At 42.8% G+C, this 24,896-nt stretch overlaps 1 protein-coding gene across 12 annotated transcripts in view; it reads left to right on the top strand.

The window, feature by feature from the left end:
• Window positions 1–24,896, top strand: part of LOC105495000 (putative selection and upkeep of intraepithelial T-cells protein 1 homolog) — a 222,588-nt gene that overhangs the window by 68,994 nt on the left and 128,698 nt on the right. For 6 of the 12 annotated variants that reach the window (XM_071093436.1, XM_071093418.1, XM_071093419.1 and 3 more), the window contains one exon: window positions 17,583–17,668. The exons of the other annotated variants lie outside the window; for them this stretch is intronic. The gene's annotated coding sequence lies outside the window, so the exon portion shown is untranslated. The remainder of the gene's footprint in view (window positions 1–17,582; window positions 17,669–24,896) is intronic. 12 annotated transcript variants of the gene reach the window in all.

Raw genomic sequence — 24,896 nt, 5'->3', positions numbered from 1 at the left:
TTACTCAAACCCTACTCTGCAGCCAAAAGTGCGCTATACTATTAAATGTATTTACTATTAAATATGCCAAATATACTTACCTCACTGTTTGCATACCTATCTCTTCCCTGCCACACCACCCATCTCCCCCTCCTCCCTGATTGTAAGCTTCTTGATGCCAGGGACTATTTTTTGCTATTCCCAGCACTTTGCACAGCAGCTAGAGCATACTGGGTGTTCAGTATTTGTTGAAACAGTGTGTGAACAAATAAAAGGGTCCTTCTGCAATGGTTTCTCTTGTGAAATAAAATATCTTATCACACTTCTACCTTCTCTTTCCTCAAGATGCCAAGAGGGTCTAACATCCCTGAAAGAGATAGCGTCTTGCCCTGGAAAGATGCCAGAAAGGGAAGCAGGAGACCTGAGTTCTGATCTGGATCCCTCTGCCGTTGGGCAATCCCCTGCCCTCCTCTGGACCTCAGTTTCCCCATATCTACAGTGAGGATAATAATCCTAGTGCTATTTCCCCATAGAAATGTTGTGAAGCTTAAAGGTGAGACCAAAATCACTCATTGGACAAACTCCAGGCAGAGTGGGAGTGTTGGCTGGGTAGATGTGGTTGTCTGCTAAGTGGCCGTACTGAGGCTTTGGCGGCTCTACTCCCAAGCACCAATGGGGTCTTTCTCAGAGACTTGCTCCCTCTTCTTCCAGCTCACTCATACTGTGGGGCTCAGAGAATGTTAATTATTAGGCCCCAGCCCACCTGGAGGGCTTAAGATGAAAGCAAGCTCAGAGTGTAAAGTCTAATCGATGCCCCACACTTGGCGTCAGGGCCTCGGCTCAGTCTGCCTGGAGATGGATCATTAATCTGGACACTCTGACCTGGAACACTGGGCCCAGGAAGTCCTGAAACATTCCTGACCACCCACGGCTCAGTCTGTCAGCCCCATGAGGCAGCCAGTCCTGCCACTGACTTGTAGAATTTTACCATCCCAAAGTTAGATCAGACTCAAAGAGCAGCTGGTCTAGACTCCAGCCCAGGGCAGAAGTCCAGGCTCTGTTTGTACACTCGCCACTGTCCAAGAGCTCATTATCTGGAGATGTGTACTTGAGGAGTGGGGCTGGACTTAGAGTGGACGGATGCATGTGACTTGAAGCCCTACCTTCCCCTTTTGTAAAAGTGGGATGAGGTTATTGACTTCACAGGATTGATGTTAGAAATAAATTAATTTTCTTGAAAGTGTTTTATTTCAAGATTTATAAGAATGATATTCACATGTGAGTTGCTATTATCATTCTTGACATTATAAGTTCCTATCCCTGGGATATATTAATTTCTTCATCCCCAGAGTCATCTTGTACAAGGTGTTGCTTCTCTAGTTGAACACTTTATGATCCCCGGGGTGTTAAATTTAAAGTAAGGACTCCCTTGCCTTGCACCCAAAGTCCTTCTCTTCCTCATCAACTGAATCTCTTGCTTCTCCCCACCCATCAAATGCCCCCTGAGACACAGCAAACTGATCTTTTATATCTGTTAGCTTAGTGCATTGGAGCTCCCGTCCCCTTTTCTCTGAGAGAAACTTGCTTCAAATGTTCTGTCTTCTGAAAAGCCTTTCCAGTTCCGTATCAAAAACCTCTGGTGAAGTTATTTGTTGCTTTCCCTGGCTTCTCATGACATGTTGTAGCTCTTACTACTATGGTACCAGAGTATAGTATTTAGGTTTTAGCTATTTTTCTTCTTGAATGAATAAATAATATTAAAATGCAACTTTCCTGGGAGACTGGCATTTTAATTACGGTCATTGGTTCCTTGACATGATTTTTTTTTTTTTTTTCGAGACGGAGTCTCGCTCTGTCACCCAGGCTGGAGTGCAGCGGCCGGATCTCAGCTCACTGCAAGCTCCGCCTCCCGGGTTCACGCCATTCTCCTGCCTCAGCCTCCCGAGTAGCTGGGACTACAGGCGCCTGCCACCTCGCCCGGCTAAGTTTTTTTTGTATTTTTAGTAGAGACGGGGTTTCACTGTGTTAGCCAGGATGGTCTCAATCTCCTGACCTTGTGATCCGCCCGTCTCGGCCTCCCAAAGTGCTGGGATTACAGGCTTGAGCCACCGCGCCCGGCCCCGACATGATTTTTTTTAAACAGCCGAGTACCTGGGCTCTGGAAAAAATAAGTCTAGAATCTAAGAGATCTGGGTATGAATCTATACTCAATCACTTCAAAGCCGTGTGATCTTGGATGTCATTTTATCCCTCTCAGTCTGTTTCCTTGTTTGAACAAAGAGGAATTTAACAAAGCCTACTTCTTAGGGTTCTTGTGAGGATTATAAGAGGTATCTACACTGAATAGTAGAATGTCTCGTCCTGAGGCTCAGGACTATCAGTCATGCTATCTGGGTCTCAGCTCTGCCTCTCTGGCTCTCTGTAAGATAACATGATCCGACTATCTCTTCAAGATAACATTTCTCAAGCTGTGATCCTTGGTCACAGAGCTCTACCATACAGGGCATGGCCTTCTGGGGGAGGCCATTCCTGGCCTGCATCAGACAGCTTCATTCTTACTGATTTCTTAGGTGGTCTGGTTTCTAAAGGCCCTTTGCCTCTGATCTCTCATGATGCCATAATTTTGTGAGTGAGGCAAGTAACTAGAAAGAATTGTGATGAGGGGACAAGGAATGAGAGACTGGCCTGGTCATGTCCTAGGCCATGGTTTGAGGATCCCAGGCACCTGGGGGAGTAGAGAGGACAGAGCTTTGTCTGTCTTTGTGTATTGCCTTACTCATGTCTTGCACGATGTCTAGCAAATAATAGGCATTAAGTGCTGAATGGAGACAAGGAGAGTCCACAGGAATAGTTCTTCAGACTAGATAAACTGAGAAGATACCCAAGCCCAACCAGGCCTGTCCTGATGACTGTCTTGGGAAAAGACCCATTGAATTCATTCACTCAGCCTAGAAGACTCAAATTCCAACCTCAGTGGCCACTATAGCAGATCACATTTTCACATTGGGATACAGAGTCTTCCTAGAGAGGTGCAGGTCCGAGGAGAGAGAAGGGCCAGAAGAGTTTCCTGCTCAGGGAAACTGAGGTAGGCAGTAAGTCCTGAGATGACACTGAGCATCTCAGAGGGGGCATCAGGAGCATCTGAGTAGAGACAATGATTGAGAGAACTCTGGGGGCTCCCGAACCTTTGTCCTGTGTCTGTATCCACGATTGCTACTTCAGGTGGGTCTTCAAGGGAATTAGCCATAAACTCTGAAGTGGAGAAGGACCTGCAAGATCAGGTTGTCTACAAGGAATGGAGAGTTGGGAGGCCAGAACTCCTCCCAGAAAGGAGCCCAGGATGATCATTGATGAGGACAGAATTCCAGAACCGAGGAGGGCAGCAGGCAGAGATCCTGGGGTTTACAAGAAAGAAGAAACATGAAGAGCATTGGGGAATAAAATGAGCCTTGTGGGCCACCCTCATCACTGACATTGTAAGCTCATAGAGAACAGGACCAGGGCTCCCTGTGGTTTAGAGGACAAAACATGGGGACACTCCGCCACCAGCATGGGCTCCGCATTGTGCTTTGCAATTAGTGGATGCATGAGAAACATTCCTTGAACTCAATTCCCTCTCTTCCATTTTACCCCTTTATTTTAAGCTCAGATCTTCCTCCTCCAGATGGAGTTCTCCCATCTGGTTACAGAAACTGGAACAGTGAATAGAGAAATCCTAGGATGTTGGAATTTTAAGAACGTTCCACAACGCCAAGAAAAATACGTCTGTGATGAACCAATGGCATCATGATGGCAGATCTGGAAAATACATTTGACTCTGTCTGAGTCACAATCTCATAGGATCACAGAGACCTTGAGTTCATCCAGTCTACTCGATGGAGGAGCTGAGGCCCTGGGAGGGGCAGAACTATTTGGTAGCAGAGACAAGTCTGGAACCAAGGACTGGCTGCTCACCCTGCTCTGATCGGATGCCAGGCCTTGGCTGTCGGGCTCTTCTAAGAGCTGTCTGACATGTGTAGCTTTACCTTATCAGGAGGAAGGAAAGATGACAGGGGGCAGTCATTCCTGGCCAAGCATCCATCAAGACCCACATAAATATTTTCCCAGTGTCTGCATGGCCGGCATCTAGTTGGCTAGGTTCCAGGTGACAGTAAATAATTCGGATGACTGGTTGCTTCCTGGCCACTTTCTTGGGTGTGTTTTCTGACAATTATGTTTTCTTGGAATGAACGTTGATGAGACCTTGATGAGGGCAGTATGCCAAGCCCTTCCTGGACTTTCTGATGGCATTTCTGGTCAGGAAAAAAGTACCCATGGGGACTTGATGTGTCAGCGTGCTTGGGGTAGAAGATTACTTTCACTCAGTCTGAAAGGCCTTTCAAGTGGGGCCAGGAATTAGTTTCAGGAATTAGGGTGGGGTGAGGTTAGAGACTCCGGGACCAAAAAGTCAGAAGAAATAAACTCAACTGAGGTAAAATGGGTAAGTTTGACCAAAGGCATGTTGGGGTCTTGGCAGAGAAGTTGGTAGGGGAAGACAAAGGTAGTATTGGAGCTGGCATAGCCTCAGGCTATCAGAGTGACCAGTTTTGGAGATCAAAGTTCAGGAGGGGGTGTGGTATTTAGGCCCTATCCATTCTGATGCCTCATCCAGGGCCTCTGACTAGGGCTGGCAGTGGGTATCTCAGGGACATACATGGCAGTCTTGGAAGACAAGTTCTCCACGTCCTGTCTGGTTTATATTAGGATGCCAGTCAGCGATTTGAGGAAACGGGAATGGAGTAGAAAGCAGGAAACATCTGAAAGAGTGGCAGGGCTGGAGAGTCTCAGTGCAGTTGAACCTGAGACAGGCCTTAGGAAAATCAGACAAATTCTAGATCTCAGCCTCCAGTGGGAGGTGCTCATTATCTTCTCTGCATTAGACAGGGTGGGCTCAGGATCTGAGGAAGCAGGTCTGAGTGTGCGACATGAAAGCCTTTAGTGCCTATACTTGCTCAGGGTGAGGGAACCAGGCTGGCACTGATGCAAAGACCAAGGCTTCTGTCACTGAAGGAAAAGCACACTGTGTCTGTGAGTGGATGAGGACGTAGAATCCCAGATGGCAGGAGCTGGAAGGACCCATACCCACAAGGTCTTGCCTGAGCCTCACAATGAAATTACTGGGACCCTGTGTCCTGCATGTCTTGATTTCCAGCCTCCAACCCTGTATGGTTGCTCTTGGGACCCAGTAGAGACCACAGTTCCTCTACCTCTGAGAAAGGCAGGCAATGGGATTTAGGAGGCCCAATCTGACTTCCTGTATGTGGTTTTTGATGATTAGGAATAGGACTCTTTAATCTGCAGCATGGATTATCACCCAGGCATTTGATAAAACTGTTTTGAATCAGCCCATAATCTAAGACTGTACATTCTGTAGGGTTGGGAATTCCTAAATTCACTTCTTCCTAAACTACAGCATGTACATGTGTCCTGATTTTGAAAGGAAATGCAAAATTGTTGAGAATGATGGGCATTGGAATCAGATGACTTGGGTTCAGGTACAGGTTGAACCAACTGTGTACTCTTGGTCATACCCCTGAATCTCATTTTCTTCACTGGAAAAATGGAGAAAAGGTCATTGGAAGGCTGACATGAAGTAGCATTCCTAAAGTGCCAAGTACAGTTCCTGGCACAAAGTAGATGCTTAATAAGTGATTGCTGACTTATTCAATATTTTGTTAAGCAAATAAGACCTGGGTTCTTATTTTAGATCCACCAAAATCAGACTGTGTGTCTTTGGGCAGCTGCCTCTCACTCTGAGCCACAATTGTCTTCAGTGACATGAGGAAAATAATGGCCACCTCACAAGACTATTGAGAAGTTTTAATGAGATGCTTGTAAAATCTCCCAGGCTCCTCCTGGTTTTCAGGTTTAGGGGAAACTGCCTTATTGTGTAAACGATTGCAATGTATGAGCTCACTTTCCACATCCTAATGCATATAAAAGCCTCTGATTCTAGGCTCAAAGCATTCCCCTGTCCATCTCATCCTTTATTCCCCTCTCCCTAATTCAGGTGTCGTACCCTCTCACCTGGACGGCTCCACCTGCTCTCTCACAATCTCTCCCCTGCAGTGTCTCTTGCTCCAGCTGATTTTCTCCACAGCAGAAGGGCACCTAGAAGGCAGAAGCCTGACCACTGTGCCTTCCTGCTCAAATCCTCCTGGCATGGCATTCAGGGTTCTCCATATTCGAGCCAGGCGAACCTTTCCATTTCATCTCCCAGATTCTTCCTTGCAGATGCACAGTTTACATTCGCATTTACACACATCCCCATTAGGAAAAGATGCCTGGGCTCAAAAGCTGTGGGTGTACATTCTGGCCCTTGTTTGGCCATTGGGTCACCTTATACACACTGTTTCCTTTCTCTGGTTCCTTATCTGGAATGTTAAGGATTGAACTAGATGATATCTCAGTCTGCTATGGTTTGAATGTTTGTGTTCCCTCCAAAATCCATGTTGAAACAGAATCCCCGATGCAACAGTACTAAGAGGTGTGGCCTATGGGAGGCGATTAAGTCATGAGGGTTCTACTCTTATGAATGGGATTTTCCCCCTTATGAAAGAGCTGAGGTTAAAGGGAGCACTGTCTCGCCTTCTGCCTTCCACCTTGTGAAGATGCAGTGTTCCTTCCCTCCGGAAGACACAGCAACAAGGCATCATCTCAGAGGCAGAGAGCAACCCTTACCGGAGACCAATGGCAGTGCTTTGATCTAGGACTCCCCAGACTCCAGAACTATATAATAAATAAATTTCTGTTCTCTGATACTTTATTATAGCAGCACAAATGAACTAAGACAGGGTCTTTCAGCTCTAAGGTATTTTAACAAAGTTTGATGCCCTATAGAGTGACCAGGGATTGTTTCTCTTTTTTTCTCTCACCACACATAGGTACAAATACACGGATTCTCAAACACTCACATGCAAATTCTTATGCAAGTACATACTTCCTAATACATAAGGACATGTGTTTTCACACATATATTCTCACATATGCACTTGATACTCCATACACTTAAGAACTCATGTTTTCTTGTAAACACTCTTATAAACACTCTTACATACATGCAAATGCTAGTCTGTCTTGTTCTCCACTGAATCTCCAGCATCTAGAGAGCAGAGTAAATCCTCAAAACTCATTTGTGGAATGAATGAATGACCCTCCCTGCCCACCATATTGACACAGGCATTCACACACACCACTTTTGTGTATACAAGCAATAAGATGTGCACACTCAAAGGTGTGAGTGCATGCTGACATACGTTAAATGTGCCCAGCACAATCACTCCCACCCACAGATTCACATTTTATATCTCCTCCTAGGAGCTGAGCTAAGGGAGACCCTTTTCTCAGTCATGCTGAAAGTTTCCTTGTTGTCAAATTTGACTCCAGGAACATCCAAGGACCTCGCTTCAGATGTCAGAGATAACACCACAGACTTCTATTTGGACAGTGCTTTGTAAAAGTCAAATCACTTTATCAGATGATTTCCCACTTGATCCTCTCAGCAGACCTGAGGGAGGCCTTTGAGCTGGGGTTATCCTCTCCATGTTACAGACAGGGTAACAGAGACCTGGACAGATTAGGTCATTTGTCCAAGGTCAGAAAGCCGGCTAGTAAGTGAATCACCCAACCAGAACCTACTCCGCCTGCTCCCCACCCCCACTTCCCCTGTCTAAGGCTCTCCCAGTGACTGGTTTAAGAGGATTATTTATTCTTCAGTTGTTTTCGGCTCCTAATTTCTTTCTTTCTTTATCCTTTTTTTATCCCCTGTTTCCGCCTGCAGAGTAGAGTTTCAGTAGGGAGTAAGGGAGGCCAAGTTCACCATCAGAAGAAAAATCTAAAAGTAACTTTTCCTTGCAAACCTCAGCCAAAATTCCTGCCAAATAAAATGAGAACTTACCACACTCGCACGCGCCCACCTTCACAAAGAACCAACTCAACTTGCAAAAGGAACAAAGTTAATAAAGTTAATATCTACTTCAGAGAACAGAGTAAGGCCCTTCTGGCCGTGTAATTTGCCAACTAATTAAAAGTTATTCAGCTTTATAATTTTAAAAATTTGCATCACTTTTAGTTGCTTGGAAGGAATTGGTAATGTGCAAACCTATTCTGGTCATTTTGGCTTTGGGTGAGCATGTGGGCCAATCTGCAGTGTTTCTTTTCCACAAAGACGACACTGTGGGAAGGCTAGGGGCTCCCTTTGGGGCTTTGAGGACCCACGTATAGCCTTGCTGGCACCACTCCTTCCTGGCTCCAGCAGCTCTCAGGAGAGATGGTAAGTCAGTGTAACAAGATCACTGGCTTTGGAGTCAGGCTGACTGGTTTGAATCCCAGCTTTACCCTTAATGACCATATGACCATGGACAAGTCATTTAACCTCATGGACTTCAATTTCCTCATCTGTGAAAAACCTGCTGATACCACTACCTTGCAAGGTTATTATTAGAATTAGGGCTAGCTTATATAAGAAACCTGGCACATAGTAGATGCTCAATAAATGGTAGATACCATCAGATTGGTCAACCCAGCACTTGATTCTACCCTGTCTTAGGTTTCCAGGTGGAGGTTGTGTGGAGGGAGTAATAGGATAGCTAGGGAAGAGGGATAGAGGAGAACCAGGCTCCACGCCTGACTGTACAATGAATTTGGGAAACTAACCCCTCTCTGGTCTCTGCCACCCCATCCGTACATCTCTAAGGGGTTTCCAACCCAGTGAACTGCATGCTGGCCAAGGATTAAGACTGAGTCTTCTCCTATCTCTACCCTTGGGTTAGAGAAAAGGCCAGATCCACAGTAGCTGCTCGAAGACAACTTAGCTATTTGACTTTGTCCACTGCTGGTCAACCAAGTCCAGAGACATGGTAGATGAAAACTCAGATATACTCAGGCCAACTGTGTTCAAGGAAGGGATGACAATGTTATCTCATGTAACTGTTACATTGAATAAGCCAGACTCATGGGGGAATAATCAAGAAACAACTTTCATCAGTCATTCTGCCCATCTGAGTCTCTTTTTGTCCTTTTTGTTGAAATCTGACTCTTCTGTTTTCTCTTAGGTAACACAAATTTCCCCATTTGTCTTAAATCACAAAATATTGTTTCTGCTCAGTAATTAACATGTCTAGGATATTACTATTACTCATCTTAGTCCATTTTGTGCTGTTGTAGCAGAATAACTGAGACTGGGTAATGTAGAAGGAACAGAAATTTATTTCTTAAAGTTCTGGAGGATAGGAAGTCCAAGATCAAAGATCTGGCATCTGGCGAGAGCCCTCCTGCTGCATCATCCCATAGCGGAAAGGCAAAGAGAGGGCAAGAGATTGAACTCCTAGCCTCACACCCTTTTATAATTGGCATTAATCCATTCATGAGTGTGGAACCCTCATGGCCTAATTACCTCTCATTAAGCCCCACCTCCCAACACTGTTGCATTGGGGATTAAGTTTCTAACACACGCTTTTCAGGGAACACATTTAAACTGTAGCACTACTGTTAACCTGTTAATAATAATAGCAGTAATAAACTTCAAACTTCCTTTAAAAGCAAGATTTTTTTTTTCCTCACTACTTGCTTGAACCTGGCACTGCTGCTGGCCTGTAGTGAGAAAGGGGCTCAATCTCCTGCAGTGAGAAAGGGGCTGTTTCTTCTTTCTCCTTCTCTGTCTACATCTTGCTAACCATTGTGGATTTTTTTTTATATCTCTATTGTCAGGAATGGGAAGAGAAAAAGAAGGAAGAGGAACAGGAGAATTCTTACTGGACGAGTATAGAACTGAAGATTCAGGGTCTCTCTGAGCTTGGCAGGCATTAACCTTACTTCTTCTTTCATTGGGTATTTTTATGGGTTCTTTGGAGAATCCCCACCCCCAACTCATGCAGATGATCCCTGATGTGGGTAAATGCATTTTGATTCCAGCTGGCTCCTTCAGATTCCTTCCCCAGCCCCTAGGCATCTTCCAGCACCACCAGCCTCTTTATGCTGAGGTCCTTCATCCCACTAGATGGTCCACTGACAGGGTTTAAGAAGACTTAGAGCATCTCTCTCTCATGTGTTCCAGATCTGGTTCAAGAGAACACATCTGCATTCTCTACCTTGATAAAATGAGAATTTAGGTTGTCCCCAGTGCAGCAACCTCCCTTTATTCTTCTGTTGGGCAGCTGGTCAGTCGGCATCTAACCTTTTACATTTAGCAGTGGGAATCAGATTCCAATTTATAGTATCCCCCAAATATAGGGAAAACATCACGTTCTCCAACTATCCCATTAAAGTCACTTTCCCCAGGCTTGAGTTAATGGAAGGAGTGGACAAAGACACATGATGTACTTACAGTCCTTTCCAGAAAAACCCTATCTAATCCCCCACTTTGTTCTTGGCTTCTCCCACCTCTCTTATATGCCAGAGTTGAGTAGTGAGCAAGGAACCTCAAAAGTAGCTTTTAATACCATCTTTTTCAGTTCTTACAGGTTGGTTCTGCACTGCACTTGCAGAAGTGGTATCCATTATCTTGGGGCCTCACATGAAATATGGACTAATGTAGTTTATATTTGTTTCCAAGGCAAAACTCTGAGGTATATATTGCTATCTGTATTTAATGGTTGAGAAAACAGATTGGGAGAGGCTAAGCAACTAGCTCTAAGCATACAGCTAGTGGGGATTAAAAACCGGGTTAATCAGATTCCAAAACCTGAATTCTTTTCATCCTACATGAAGACTGGGCTTTACCTCTATAGCAGCTGGTGGATATAAAAATGCTTGAGGGCCTGCCACACAGCCAAGTTAAGCATTCACATCACAATAGAGTGTGACTGTCAGCTGCTTATTAATCTTGAAGCATGTTCCTATCCATGAACTCATTTGCTGGGACATCATCCAGGACAAGAAACTTCCCGATGCCCATTGAATTGCTTCAGAAGAACCCAGCAAATAATCTTTCTTGTGCTTGACCCAAGCATTGATTACTGCTCTCATTTTCTCTCTAAGGCTTTTAGTTAATTTTTTCTGCTTTTCGGTTCTGCTGATTATTATATTGGAGAGAGACCCTCAATTAACATAATCTTTATAATAACCAACAACATGTATTTAAAAAGTGCTCATTTGTTTGTAATATCTGCCTTTATCTTGTTCATCTCTGTGTCTGCAGCAGTCTTAGTACATATTATTACTCCATAAAGACTAGTTGAATTAATTCATTGGCTAAACAAAGTTAATTTAAGAGTGGGTTAGAGTTGGGGAAGGAGAATGAGAAGGAGGGAAATGCATACCTATGGGAGCTGTAACGTCAATCATCAATGGCTCATACTCCCAATTCCCTGGGCAGGCCTGGATAAGGGTCTTTTAGCTTCAACTTTCTCACCTGACCAGCGGGGATAAGGGTCTCCATCTTGTCAGCCTCACTGGGAGTGTAAGATGAACCTCCAACAAATCATCGAAGTGAAAAGAAATAAAAAAGTATCACACATGTGGGTTTAGTCTGGAAAAACAAAACTCCTGACTCAGCCTGGGTCTCCTCAGACAGTCGGCTAGGAGGACCCAGAAAACCACTCTGGCCTATGTAAGTTGCAAACAGAGGCTTCTACTTTCTGGGATAAATTATCCATGAGGCAGAGGCGTCAGGGCTGTCTGCTCCCTGTCTGGCCTCCTTTGCCATCTCACTTCATGAGGCATAAATCCCCAAGACTCCCCAGTCATTTCTTATCTGCATCAGTGTTTATTTTTTAAAATTGTGTTCCCCCCTCTTTTCTCTGCTTGCTATTTTATAGGGATATGGGCCAGGAGGGCAGAATCCAACTACAAATCTCACAGCTCTCCCTGCTGAGACGTTGGGACAGAGGGAGTGAGCTATGGTGGTCTGAAGCATAGATGTCATAGATGTCCCAGCAAGGGCCAGAGAAAGTGCCTTGGGGTATTTCCTGAGAAGGTGGGGCTCTGATATTTGCTTTCCTGGTGTGTCCAGACCTCAGGATGCAGAATCCAGAGAGAACAAAGAGTGTGTTCATATGAAAAGGACACCAGGTGTGGTGTTGGACGCTTCTCCGTCGCACCTAGCTGGGTGACATTGACTAAGCTACTGTAGCCTCATTTTAGTCGTTAATGGTCATGACAATAACTCTTAAGGTGATTGTGAGGATCAACTGGGATGACCCAGGCCACTGTGTCTAGCATACCACCTGCCGTGGGAGGTGTGCAGTGCACATCATTTCCTCTTAGCTTTAGCTGTGATTGTGAAGTAACATGTTTATCATCTAATCTTCCTCAAGACTCTTGAATGTAAGCTCCTTTGAGGCAGGGACTTTGTCTGGCCTGTTCACCCCAGGATCCCCATCACCCAGTAGAATGCCTGACATATTATCTGTGCTCAATCAACATTGGCTGAATAATGAATGAAACCAAATTCTCTGTATGATTTCCATAGGCACAGAGTAATTTCAATATGAGAGCATTGCTACAGAGACCTAGAGACATTCAGAATCAGAAAGGGCTTTTGAACAACATGCAACTTGAGGTCTTCTTTGTTGAGAGGAAGACACTTAGGTTCAGAGAGGGAAGACATTCGACCAGGATTCCACCAGAAGTTAGGGCTGGAACCCAGGTCTTCTGACTCCCCATCTGATGTTCTTTATACTACATTATGCTGTTAGTCATGTCTTTAAGGTAGAAGAGAAGGATAGAGAATTATGAAACAGAAAAACCTAAGAAAAGGAAAGTGAAGGGAAAGAAAACATTTCCACTCAAGTTGAGAGAGAGAGACAGATAGTCCGAGAGACAGATGGACACAGACTTAGAGAAAGACAGAGAGACACAGGGCTGGGACCTAAAAGGAATTAAATCCAAAACATACTATGTTACATGACAGACAGCCTGAGTATTACTTTAGAACGCTGAGAACTCTCCCCTCACTGTGGCCTCAGCAGTGCCCTTGACCTTTATCCATGTGGGTCACAGCATGAGTAACCTTGGTGAAAGTGGGGAAGCCTCAATTTCTGCTAGAAGCCAACCTCTATTGCCTATTTCAACCTGGCTAGCAAGGCTTTGTTTTCCTCATAACCTACACAATGATGCCACTACTACCACCACTACCCTTTCCAACAGTTCAATTACTACTATAAAAGTTCATACCTTTCTAATGTTTATTATGTGCCAGGCACTGTCCTAGTATTTTACACACATGAACTCAGTTAATTCTCACAGCCACCATCATTTTACAGATGAGGTTAAGTAATCTGCCTGTGATCATCCCGTCGGTAAAGAGAGGAGCAGCAGCATAAAGGCCAGACATCTCTCTGGGGTTAAAGCCCAGCACAAACTGTCCTCATGTCTCACTCAGGCCTTTCTCCTGCTATCCTTTCAGAGGTCACCTTGTTTTCACTGAATCGAAACAGATTCTTCCATTTTATTCTGACATGCTTTAACCACACTTCCTACTCCTCCATGTCTGCAAATATCCAAATAAAATACCATTCCAGGCCCTGTGCTAGGGGCCCGGAATGCAGATATGAGAAATGGTGCAGTCTAATAGGGAGGCTGACATTTAAATGGAACATTACAAAGTAGTTCTTTCAGTACTAAAGAGAAGCATGACCCCAGCACCTAGGGAGTTAGAATAGAATTCATAGAGGAGAAGGAAATATTTCATCTGCATCTGAGTTGAGTAAATGACCACCAGAAGAGGGAGGGAACAGAGAGTGCAGGCTGAGACGTGCTGGTGCGAAGTAGGATTTTGGGGGAACCAGTGGGGTTTACAATGGAGAGGGCCAGAACGTGAGACTGGAAAGGGCTTGAGATCAAGATGTAAAAGATTTGAAGACCAGGCTAAGGGCTGGCTTTATGTCAGTGATAATGCTTTATTGATAATGATCATGAATGACAGACCTGGCTGACCCTCATACTGACTGACACACAGAGGAGTTGATTGGCTGATAGAGGTATGTGTCAAAACTTCTCCATAGCACCAGGGAGTATATTGGAGCCATTTCTGTTGAAGGCCCAGCCCTGCTACAACAGAGAAAATTCTCTTTCTGCCCTCAGTTTCCTCCAGGCTGAGACTTACTTGCTTCTGGCTGCAGATGATGCTCCTGGCTCTGGGATGTGTTGGGCCAAGAATTTCTGCCAGCCTTCTGGGCTTCTTATGAAATCAGATATTTGAACAGGGCCCCAGTTTCCCAACACAAGCCTAAATCACTTCCACTGTTCTGAAACCTACTCCATGTATCCACCACTCATCACAGCTAGAGGGGTCTGCAGCCAAGCTGGGAAGAATCAGACCTCCAAAACTCTGAACCCTGGGAGATGTGGGGCTAGGACCAAGCCTGCAAGAGGCCAGGCGGTCCCACCCTTAGCCTTGGGAGGAGAACTTCCTAAATGTACAGCCACTAGCAGTTTAATAGCTCTGGGCCCAGTTCATGTACATAAACTCTCAGTTTTATTTTGATATTTATAGTCACTTGTAAAATAAATAACACACTTGATTGGAGGTTGTTAAGTTGGTGCTCACAGTTTGCCAAGGGCCTGGGAAGCCTGCTGGGGTGTGACCACTCTGGGCATTCTACAGAGAAGCTTGATTGCTCTTCCTTCCACCCTGAGTCCACAGCACTCTTTCCATGTGGTGGTGTTCCCACCTTAGACCTATTACTCCCTCTCACAGGCTCTCTCAGAGCTGGCTAAGGCCTCTCTGACTTCCTTGATTCCAGAGTCTCTGAGAGGGAGTAGGAGATACTCTGGCATCTCCCACTGAATTAGAAGCATAGTGTTTTAGAATCTAAACGTCTTTCAAGCTGAGATTATTAATGTCCAAGAATAGTCAGATTATAAATTGTGAGAAATTTGGAATTCTAAACTATGTGAAACAGAAATACGGGGCACCGAGATATCGAATGATAAGAATTTCAGAGTGAGGAGCTTAGTTTGAGTCTAGGCCTCTGTCTTCCATTGGGTTTAGATGAGACTAAACAGATGTAGCTAACTGGTGTGTGTGTGTGGTGGAGGTAGGGGTGGGAAATGGCCAGGTAACACTTGGCGGTAGACAGGTAGACCTGGCTGAAGAGTGGGGGAAAGGTGGAAGTTGCAGAGAGGAACAGAAGGTACTGCATTCTCACTGACCAAATGTGTTCATAAGGACATGAAAGATACCTATGAGGAATTTGGGACCTCTGGGGGCAGGAGCCAGTGAAAATTTGAGCTATTACTATTATGTAACCTCATTTAACTCAAGTTAGTTAGAAGTCTGGACTTTTAGGGCTTTAGAATTAAGATTCGAAGAGCCGTGAATGGACTCATGCCTGTAATCCCAGCACTTTGGGAGGCTGAGGCAGGTGGATTACTTGAGCCCAGGAGCTTGAGGCCAGCCTGTGATGGCCGTCTAAAAAAATAGACAGGCATGGTAGCACAAGCTTCTAGTTCCAGCTACTTGGTGGCTGAAGTGGGAAGATCCCTTGAGCCTAGGAGTTTGAGGCTGGAGTGAGCTATGATCATGTCACTGCACTCCAGCCTGGGCAACAGAGCAAGACCTTGTCTTAAAAAAAAAAAAAAAAGCAAGAATTAAGACTCAAAGCTTTTTAGGTTACCAGTTATTTAGACTAGAATCTAGAATAGTAAAGACGTAGATGAGAATCTTAGAATCCTAGAATTCTAGGATAATATAACTTAAGGGTCCTAAGAATGTATCTAGTCTTTTTCCTAGTGAATTAGGCTGGGGTTTGGAGACAGTCTGAGATAAAGAAGACCAATCATGGGCTATTGCAGCTTTATGAGTTTCACAACATCCAAAGTTGAACTGGACCTGAGGAGCGATGAGGGAGGGAAAAGCAGCAGCACGTGGTTACCATTAATGGTAGATGTAAGACAGGATCTTGATTTAATACTTCTTAGTGCAGTTAAAATAAAGTTAAAAGAGATGCCCAACCTAATATTCCTACTTTATGTCGAGGGAACGGAGGTCCAGAGAAGCAAAGTAATATGTCCAGTTTGGAATCATCAGTTAGTGGCAGATCAGATCTGGATGTGGATCCATGTTGCTTGGCTTCCAGTCAGTTATTTCCTTTTCACTGGTCTGCTCCTCCTGGACTGAGGTCACTCATTGCATTCTCTTGACAGCTTTATGGGAAGCAGTTAGTATGTCACTGGCCTATTTAGTAAATGGAAATATAAAGGACAATGAAGAAAGGAAATGGATTGTGTGATGGGAACGCTGGGCAAAATTCATAAGTTAATTCAGGATGAGGCTATGAATTTTACCCTTCTCCAGCCCAGTTCTGTTTTCCTGTCACAGACCAACTCCTGTCCTTGATGGCCTGAATCTGGCTAGTCCCAAAGTGAGGCTTCAGTCTAGTCACAGACGGACCCTCGACCTTGGCCGAAGACTGAGCCTTGACTTCGATAACAAAATAAGATAAAGCATTTAATGAGAAAATGAGAACACAGGCCATATTGCATACTGAGCAGAATACAGGTCATTTTCTGTACTGAGTCAGATCTTCTGGTGCAGGGGAAAGACAGTAGGCTCTAGGGTCTCCTGGAACAGAGCCTCCTGGTTTCATGAAGAGGGAGTTTCTGAGAAGAAGCCTTTTTCATTCTGCACATTTCAGATTTATCTGCCCCTGTAGATGAGAAGTGACATCTGATTGGTGAATTTGGGAAGAAATTTAGGGCATATAAAGCTCAGTTCTGCTACTTTCTTTATCTTGAGAACTGTCTGTCTAAGAGAAGCACACTTTCTGCTCTTGCTCTTGGGCCTTGTCCTTATAGCCAAGGATGGCCTCGCATAGGACTGCTCTGCTTGGTTGGGCAAGTCTGCCTACTTAGGGGGATGATTTAGCTGTACTATGTCATTCAGGATACCTTTGAAACCAACATCTCCCAAACTGTGGTAAAAGTTATTTTATTTTTCTTTTCTTTTCTTTTTTTCTTTTTTCTTTTCTTTTTTTCTTTTTCTTTTTTTTTTTTTTTTTTGAGACAGGGTTTACTCTGTCACCCAGGCTGGAGTGTAGTAGCAAAATCACGCTCACTGCACCCTCGACCTCTTGGGTTCATGTGATCCTCCCACCTCAGTATCCCAAGTAGCTGGAACCATAGGCACATGCCACCACACCAGGCTAACTTTTGTATACATATATATATTTTTTGTAGAGATGGAGTTTCACCATGTTGCCCATGAAACCAGCATGGGCAAAGAGATCTATCTGCCCATTTTGGCCTCTCAAAGTGCTGGGATTACAGGCATGAGCCACCATGCCCAGCCTAAAAGTTAATTTCTCGCTCATGTCACTGAAAGATGTGAAAAGGGTGCTCTGCCTCATGCAGTCGTTCATGACCCAAGTTCCCTCTGTTGTGTGGCTCTGGCATCTTCTAGAACAGTGGTTCTCAACCGGGGATGATTTTGCCACAGATGGGGCATTTGGAAATGTCTAGAAACATTTTGGTTGTCACAACTGGAGAGTGGGAAATGCTACTGGCATCTGGTTGGTAGACACCAGAGATGCTGCTAAATATCCTACAGTGTACAGGACAATCTCTAATAAAGAATTTTCTGGCCTAAATGCCAGTAGTGCTAAAGTTGAAAAATCTTGTTCTAGGGCCTTCTTGGATCATTCAACCAGCAGATGAAGAAAAAGAGGGAGAATGGAGAATTATATGTTGGAGAATTTTGTGGATCTTACTGGTAAGTGATGTGTAACACTTCTGCCCACATTCTACTGGCCAGAAGTCAGTCACATTACCACATACAAGGAACAAGGCTGGAAACTGTGGTCTAACGATGGCCAGCAACAAGAAGAAGCAGGTTTGCTGAGCATCTATTCACTCTCTGCCAGAAGACCCATTTGTCTCCAACTATAACCTGTAAAGGTGCTGTTTTGGCCTCCATCTCTATTCTCTTTTATTTCTTAAATCATTCAAATTTAATCACCCATGGATTCAAATACTGAGTAGGGCAAACTGCTTTAACTCTTTGATCTTCCCTTTGCTAATCTACAACACGGAGTTAATACAAATGACCTCCCAGGGATTGTTGGAAGGGTTTCTCCTGCTCTATAGCTCTATCTGCATTCTTAAAGGTGATCTCTCCTTCTTCCAATCAAAATAAGATTCTGAGGTACCCCATTCCAGAAAAGGAAGTTTCATCCTGATCATGAAACTCAGTTCTCAAAGAAAGAAAAATGAATATGTTTGCAGGATTCTGAGACATCTTGCAGTTACTCAGAAATTTTCTCTGAAAATAAAAATGGCTACAGAAAAGAATCCTTGGCTGAGGGGTAGAGGGGCCCTTGACTTCTAGTTCCAGTCCTGCTTCTGAATGGCATGTGTAGGCTCAGACACATTCCTTCCCTGGATCTTAGGGCCCTTGTTACAGAGTGGGCAAGGTGATTTTTCTGTAGCTCTAAGATCCATTGTAAGTTTTTGCTTGAATTTCCCTCTCCTCCACCAAACTAATCTCTTTCTTGGCATCAGCACGCACTTAAAGAATAAGATCTTGTTTATAAGGGAAGGGCACAGTGGAGGTGGGTGGTTTAATGACCACCTCCTCTCCTGGGGAACTAGTTCGCAGAGAGAAGCCTTCAGGAGGTTGTCATAAATAACTAGACCCTTATCCTGACTTCCTCAGAAGGCAGTCAGACCGATGATTGATTTAGCCCATTTGGGCAAGGTTGGAAACCCAGAAAAATGCTCACTGGCAGATCTGCTTGTAAAGTTTCACATTAACCACAACTGGGCTGGGTGTCAGGGTCTCAGACATCCTTGTAAGGCTTGCTCAAGAGCCTCAAAGACGAGGCAGAGAATTTCATGCCAGGTTAGAAGTGGGAGGTCAGTTTATGGGAACAAAGAGTAAATGATAAACTCTAGATAACAGTTCAGAGAGAGAATCTTCTACAGCAGGGGTGTCCAGTCTTTTTGCTTCCCTGAGCCATATCAGAAAAAGAAGAATTGTCTTGGGCCAAATATAAAATACGTATAAAATACTAATGATAGTTGATGAGCTAAAAAAGAAAAACTGAAAAAAATCTCATAATGTTTTAAGAAAGTTTAAAAATTTGTGTCGGGCTGCATCAAAGCCATCCTGGGCTGCATGCGGCCCATGCAAGCCCATCGGTTGTACAAACTTGTTCTAGAGTTTCCTATGAGACCTTTACAAGGATATTTTTTCTCCCATCTCTCAGGACCTCCAGAATACAGCAGGCATCATTAAAACCTAATCTAATTGACATGATGTGTGCGTGATTTAAATATTTAATTACTTTTGGTCAAGAGTAAACAGTTGTATGTTACAAATTACATTCATAGTAGAAAAATATTAGACAAAAAAGAGTTTTCTATGTCTCCTTCATCAGCAACATTGAGTGCTGAAGAGAGGAGCAAAAAAAGGGAAAAAGAGTGTAGGGGAAGAAAGCCTGAGACAAAACTCTGCTGCCTTCCCGATCTGGCTGCCCCAACTCTTAATTCTCCCAAAAGAGAGGTCATTAAAGATTTACTTTCTTAGCTTGATAGGCAGCTTGAAGCTTTCTGGACCCACGGCTGCCCCTACCCACTTCCCACTTAAAAAGCCTCCTCATCTCGCAAGGCCTGAACCAGTCAGCAAGTCTCCCTTTCTCCCGAGTTTTCTGTCTGAGCAGGAGGTTGTTCTCCTGAGTTTTCCATCTGAGCAGGAGGTTGCCCTGCAACTGCTAACAATCGGGGTCAGAAATCACCTTTGGAGGCAAATAAACATCCCAGGTATGCCTAATCTTCACTGAAGCTTTGAAGAACCACCCACTCCCTGTCCCCCACCAGTCTGCACAAGAAGATAGGTCAGGAGAGGGACAGAAATTTGTTATAGTCATTTCAGAAAGTGCAATGTTTATAGAGGGGATACTCCCTTCTCACCCGCATCCCCCCACTTCTCTCCTAACTTAATCTAAGTCAGGGAGGAGGTTCCAAGAGAGAGCCCTGTAGAGACTGGGAGCACCTACAGGAAGTGGGGACAGGAAGAGTTTCATTTCCTGGTTAGAAGTTTCCTGATGTGCAGAATTTGCAGGCACATCCCTATTAGAGCACAGTGGAACTTAGCGGGAAAGTTCTAGGAAGAGCTTAGCTTCTTCAAAATTCACTGCAATTTGAGGGTACATATGAACCAGAGATCAAGATTTGCTGTTGCTGCTTTTTTAAAAAACAACTTTATAGACATATTACACATATTCAAAGTGTGCAGTTTTACAAGTATTGACACGTATATACACACCTAAAGCCCTCACTACAATGAAGGTAGTGAATAGACCCATCATCTTCACTTTTATTTGGTAAAAGTTTGCCCCTTTGTGATTACTCCCCCATCTCATCCCCCACCCACCCTTCCCAGGCAACCATTGATCTGTTTTCTGTTGTTATAGATTAGTTTGCATTTTCTAGAGTTTCATATAAATAGAATCATACAGTATGCACTCTTTTCTCTCTGACTTCTCTCACTTAGTATAAATATTTTGAGATTTGTTCATATTTCTGCTGTATGGCTTCTTCATTCCTTTTTACTGCAGAGTAGCATTCCATGGTATGTAAATACACTCATGTATTTATCCACTCACCTGTTGATGGACCTTTGAGTTGTTTTCAGTTTGGGGCTATTACAAATAAAGCTGTCATTCGCATTTATGTCAAGTCTAGTATGAACATATGTGCTTGTATATTTTTAGTTGGAATGGTTAGATCATATGGTAGCTGTAGATCTTGAGACTGCCAAACTATTTTTTCTGAGGTGGTTCTATCATTTTACATTCCCATTAGAAGAGTATCAAGTTGAGATCCTCGCCAACACTTGACATGATCAGTCTTTTAGATTATAGCCATCTTCATAGGTGTGTAGTGGTTTTGTGGTTTTAAAATTGCTAAGGATCATGAGCACCTTTTCATGCATTTATTTGCCATGCATATATATTCTTTGGTAAAATGTCTCTTCACATATTTTGTCTATGTTTTAATTGGATTACTTGTTTTCTTTTTATTGAATTTGAGAACTCTTTATAGATTCTGAATACAAGTCCCTTGTCAAATATATGCTTTGCAAATATTTCCACCCATTCTGTAGCTTGTCTTTTCATTTTCTTAATAGTGTCTTTTGAAGTATGAAGTTTTAAATTTTGATAATGTCCAATTTATCAAAATTTTCTTTTATGGATTGTACTTTGATGTTGAATCTAAAAGACTTTGCCTATCCTGTGGTCACAAAGATTTTCTCCTGAAACATGTTATAAATGTATGATTTACATTTAGATCTACAACATAGTTTGAGTTAATCTTTTACATATGGTGTGCATTATGAATTGGACCCTCTCTTTCTGTTTTGTTTTGTTTGCTTACATACATCCAGTTGTTTTAACAACATTTACTGAAAAGTCTGTCCTTCCTCCCTTGAATTGCTTTTAAATCTTTGTCAAACATCAGTTGTCCATACATGAGTGGATCCATTTATGGACTCTGTATTCTGTTCCATTGATCTATTTGTCTAGTTTGATTCTAATGTCACATTTTGGTTACTTTATAGTAAGTCCTGAAATCAAGTAGAGTTATCCCATCAACATTGTTCCTTTTCAGAATTGTTTTAGTTATTCTAGGTCTTTTTTATGATCGCATGAATTTTATTTATTTATTTATTTATTTATTTACATTATACTTTAAGTTCTAGGGTACATGTGCACAACGTGCAGGTTTGTTACATATCTATACATGTGCCAATATTATAAACACATCTATGCAAATAAACTAGAAAATCTAGAAGAAATGGATAAATTCCTGGACACATACACTCTCCCAAGACTAAACCAGGAAGAAGTTGAATCCCTGAATAGACCAATAGCAGGCTCTGAAATTGAGGCAATAATTAATAGCATACCAACCAAAAAAAGTCCAGTACCAGAATTCACAGCTGAATTCTACCAGAGGTACAAGGAGGAGCTGGTACCATTGCTTCTGAAACTATTCCAATCAATAGAAAAAGAAGGAATCCTCCTTAACTCATTTTATGAGGCCAACATCATCCTGATACCAAAGCCTGGCAGAGACACAACAAAAAAAGAGAATTTTAGACCAATATCCCTGATGAACATCGATGCAAAAATCCTCAATAAAATACTGGCAAACCGAATCCAGCAGCACATCAAAAAGCTTATCCACCATGATCAAGTGGGCTTCATCCCTGGGATGCAAGGCTGGTTCAACATATGCAAATCAATAAACATAATCCAGCATATACACAGAACCAACGATAAAAACCACATGATTATCTCCATAGATGCAGAAAAGGCCTTTGACAAAATTGAACAACGCTTCATGCTAAAAACTCTCAATAAATTCGGTATTGATGGAACGTATGTCAAAATAATCAGAGCTATTTATGACAAACCCACAGCCAATATCATACTGAATGGGCAAAAACTGGAAGCATTCCCTTTGAAAACTGGCACAAGACAGGGATGCCCTCTCTCACCACTCCTATTCAACTAGTGTTGGAGGTTCTGGCTAGGGCAATCAGGCAAGAGAAAGAAATAAAGGGTGTTCAATTAGGAAAAGAAAAAGTCAAATTGTCCCTGTTTGCAGATGACATGATTGTATATTTAGAAAACCCCATCATCTCAGCCCAAAATCTCCTTAAGCTGATAAGCAACTTCAGCAAAGTCTCAGGATACAAAATCAATGTGCAAATATCACAAGCATTCTTATACACCAATAACACACAAACAGAGAGCCAAATCATGAATGAACTCCCATTCACAATTGCTTCAAAGAGAATAAAATATCTAGGAATCCAACTTGCAAGGGATATAAAGGACCTCTTCAAGGAGAACTACAAACCACTGCTCAGTGAAATAGAAGAGAACACAAACAAATGGAAGAACATACCATGCTCATGGAGAGGAAGAATCAGTATCGTGAAAATGGCCATAGTGCCCAAGGTAATTTATAGATTCAGTGCCATCCCCATTAAGCTACCAATGGCTTTCTTCACAGAATTGGAAATAACTGCTTTAAAGTTCATATGGAACCAAAAAAGAGCCCGCATTGCCAAGACAATCCTAAGCCAAAAGAACAAAGCTGGAGGCATCACACTACCTGACTTCAAACTATGCTACAAGGCTACAGTAACCAAAACAGCATGGTACTGGTACCAAAACAGAGATATAGACCAATGGAACAGAACAGATCCCTCAGAAATAATACCACATATCTACAGCCATCTGATCTTTGACAAATCTGACAAAAACAAGAAATGGGGAAAGGATTCCCTATGTAATAAATGGTGCTGGGAAAATTGGCTAGTCATAAGCAGAAAGTTGAAACTGGATCCTTTCCTTACTCCTTATATGAAAATTAATTCAAGATGGATTAGAGACTTAAATGTTAGACCTAAAACCATAAAAACTCTAGAAGAAAGCCTAAGTAATACCATTCAGGACATAGGCATGGGCAAGGACTTCATGTCTAAAACACCAAAAGCAATGGCAACAAAAGCCAAAATGGACAAATGGGATCTAATTAAACTAAAGAGCTTCTGTACAGCAAAAGAAACTACCATCAGAGTGAACAGGCAACCTACAGAATGGGAGAAAATTTTTGCAATCTACTTATCTGACAAAGGGCTAATATCCAGAACCTACGAAGAAGTCAAATTAAATTTACAAGAAAAAAACAAACAACCACATCAAAAAGTGGGCAAAGGATATGAGCAGACATTTCTCAAAAGAAGATATTTATACAGCCAACAGACACATGAAAAAATGCTCATCATCACTGGTCATCAGAGAAATGCAAATCAAAACCACAATGAGATACCTTCTCACACCAGTTAGAATGGCAATCATTAAAAAGTCAGGAAACAGCAGGTGCTAGAGAGGATGTGGAGAAATAGGAACACTTTTACACTGTTGTTGGGACTATAAACTAGTTCAACCATTGTGGAAGACAGTGTGGCGATTCCTCAAGGATCTAGAACTAGAAATACCATTTGACCCAGCCATCCCATTACTGGGTATATACCCAAAGGATTATAAATCATGCTGCTATAAAGACACATGCACATGTATGTTTATTGCGGCACTATTCACAATGGCAAAGACTTGGAACCAACCAACATGTCCATCAGTGACAGACTGGATTAAGAAAATGTGGCACATATACACCATGGAATACAATGCAGCCATAAAAAAGGATGAGTTTGTTTCCTTTGTAGGGACATGGATGCAGCTGGAAACCATCATTCTCAGCAAACTATCGCAAGAACAGAAAATCAAACGCCGCATATTCTCACTTATAGGTGGGAATTGAACAATGAATCACTTGGACACAGGAAGGGGAACATCACACACCGGGGCCTATTTTGGGGAGAGGGGAGGGAGAGATAGCATTAGGAGATATACCTAATGTAAATGACGAGTTAATGGATGCAGCACACCAACATGGCACATGTATACATATGATCGCATGAATTCTAGAATCAACTTATCATTTTATGCCATAAGCCTGCTGGGATTTTGATTGGGAATGCACTAATGTATAGATCAATTTGGGGAGAAGTAAAATCTTAACCATGGTGAGTTTTCTGATCCATAAACAAAGAATGTCTCCATTTATTTAGTTCTTCTTTGCTTTCTCTCAGTGATGGTTTGTAGTTCTCAGTGTATAGGTCTTTCATACCTTCTGTCTGATTTACCCCTAATTGTTTAATGTGGTTTTTTTTTTGTGGATGGTATTGTAAATATATTTTTCAGTATTTTATTTCTGATATTTTGTATATCTGATATGGAAATACAATAGCTTTTTATATATTGACCTTATATCTTGCAATCTTGTTAAACTTATTAGTTCTAATTGATTTTTGCACATGCCATTATTTTCTACATAGACAGTTACATCGTCTTAGAATGAAA

This window comes from Macaca nemestrina, chromosome 1 (genome assembly GCF_043159975.1).
Source record: "Macaca nemestrina isolate mMacNem1 chromosome 1, mMacNem.hap1, whole genome shotgun sequence".
NCBI lineage: Eukaryota > Metazoa > Chordata > Mammalia > Primates > Cercopithecidae > Macaca > Macaca nemestrina.
The sequence above is the reverse complement of the archived record's forward strand: the minus strand, read 5'-3'. Positions and strand labels throughout refer to the sequence as shown.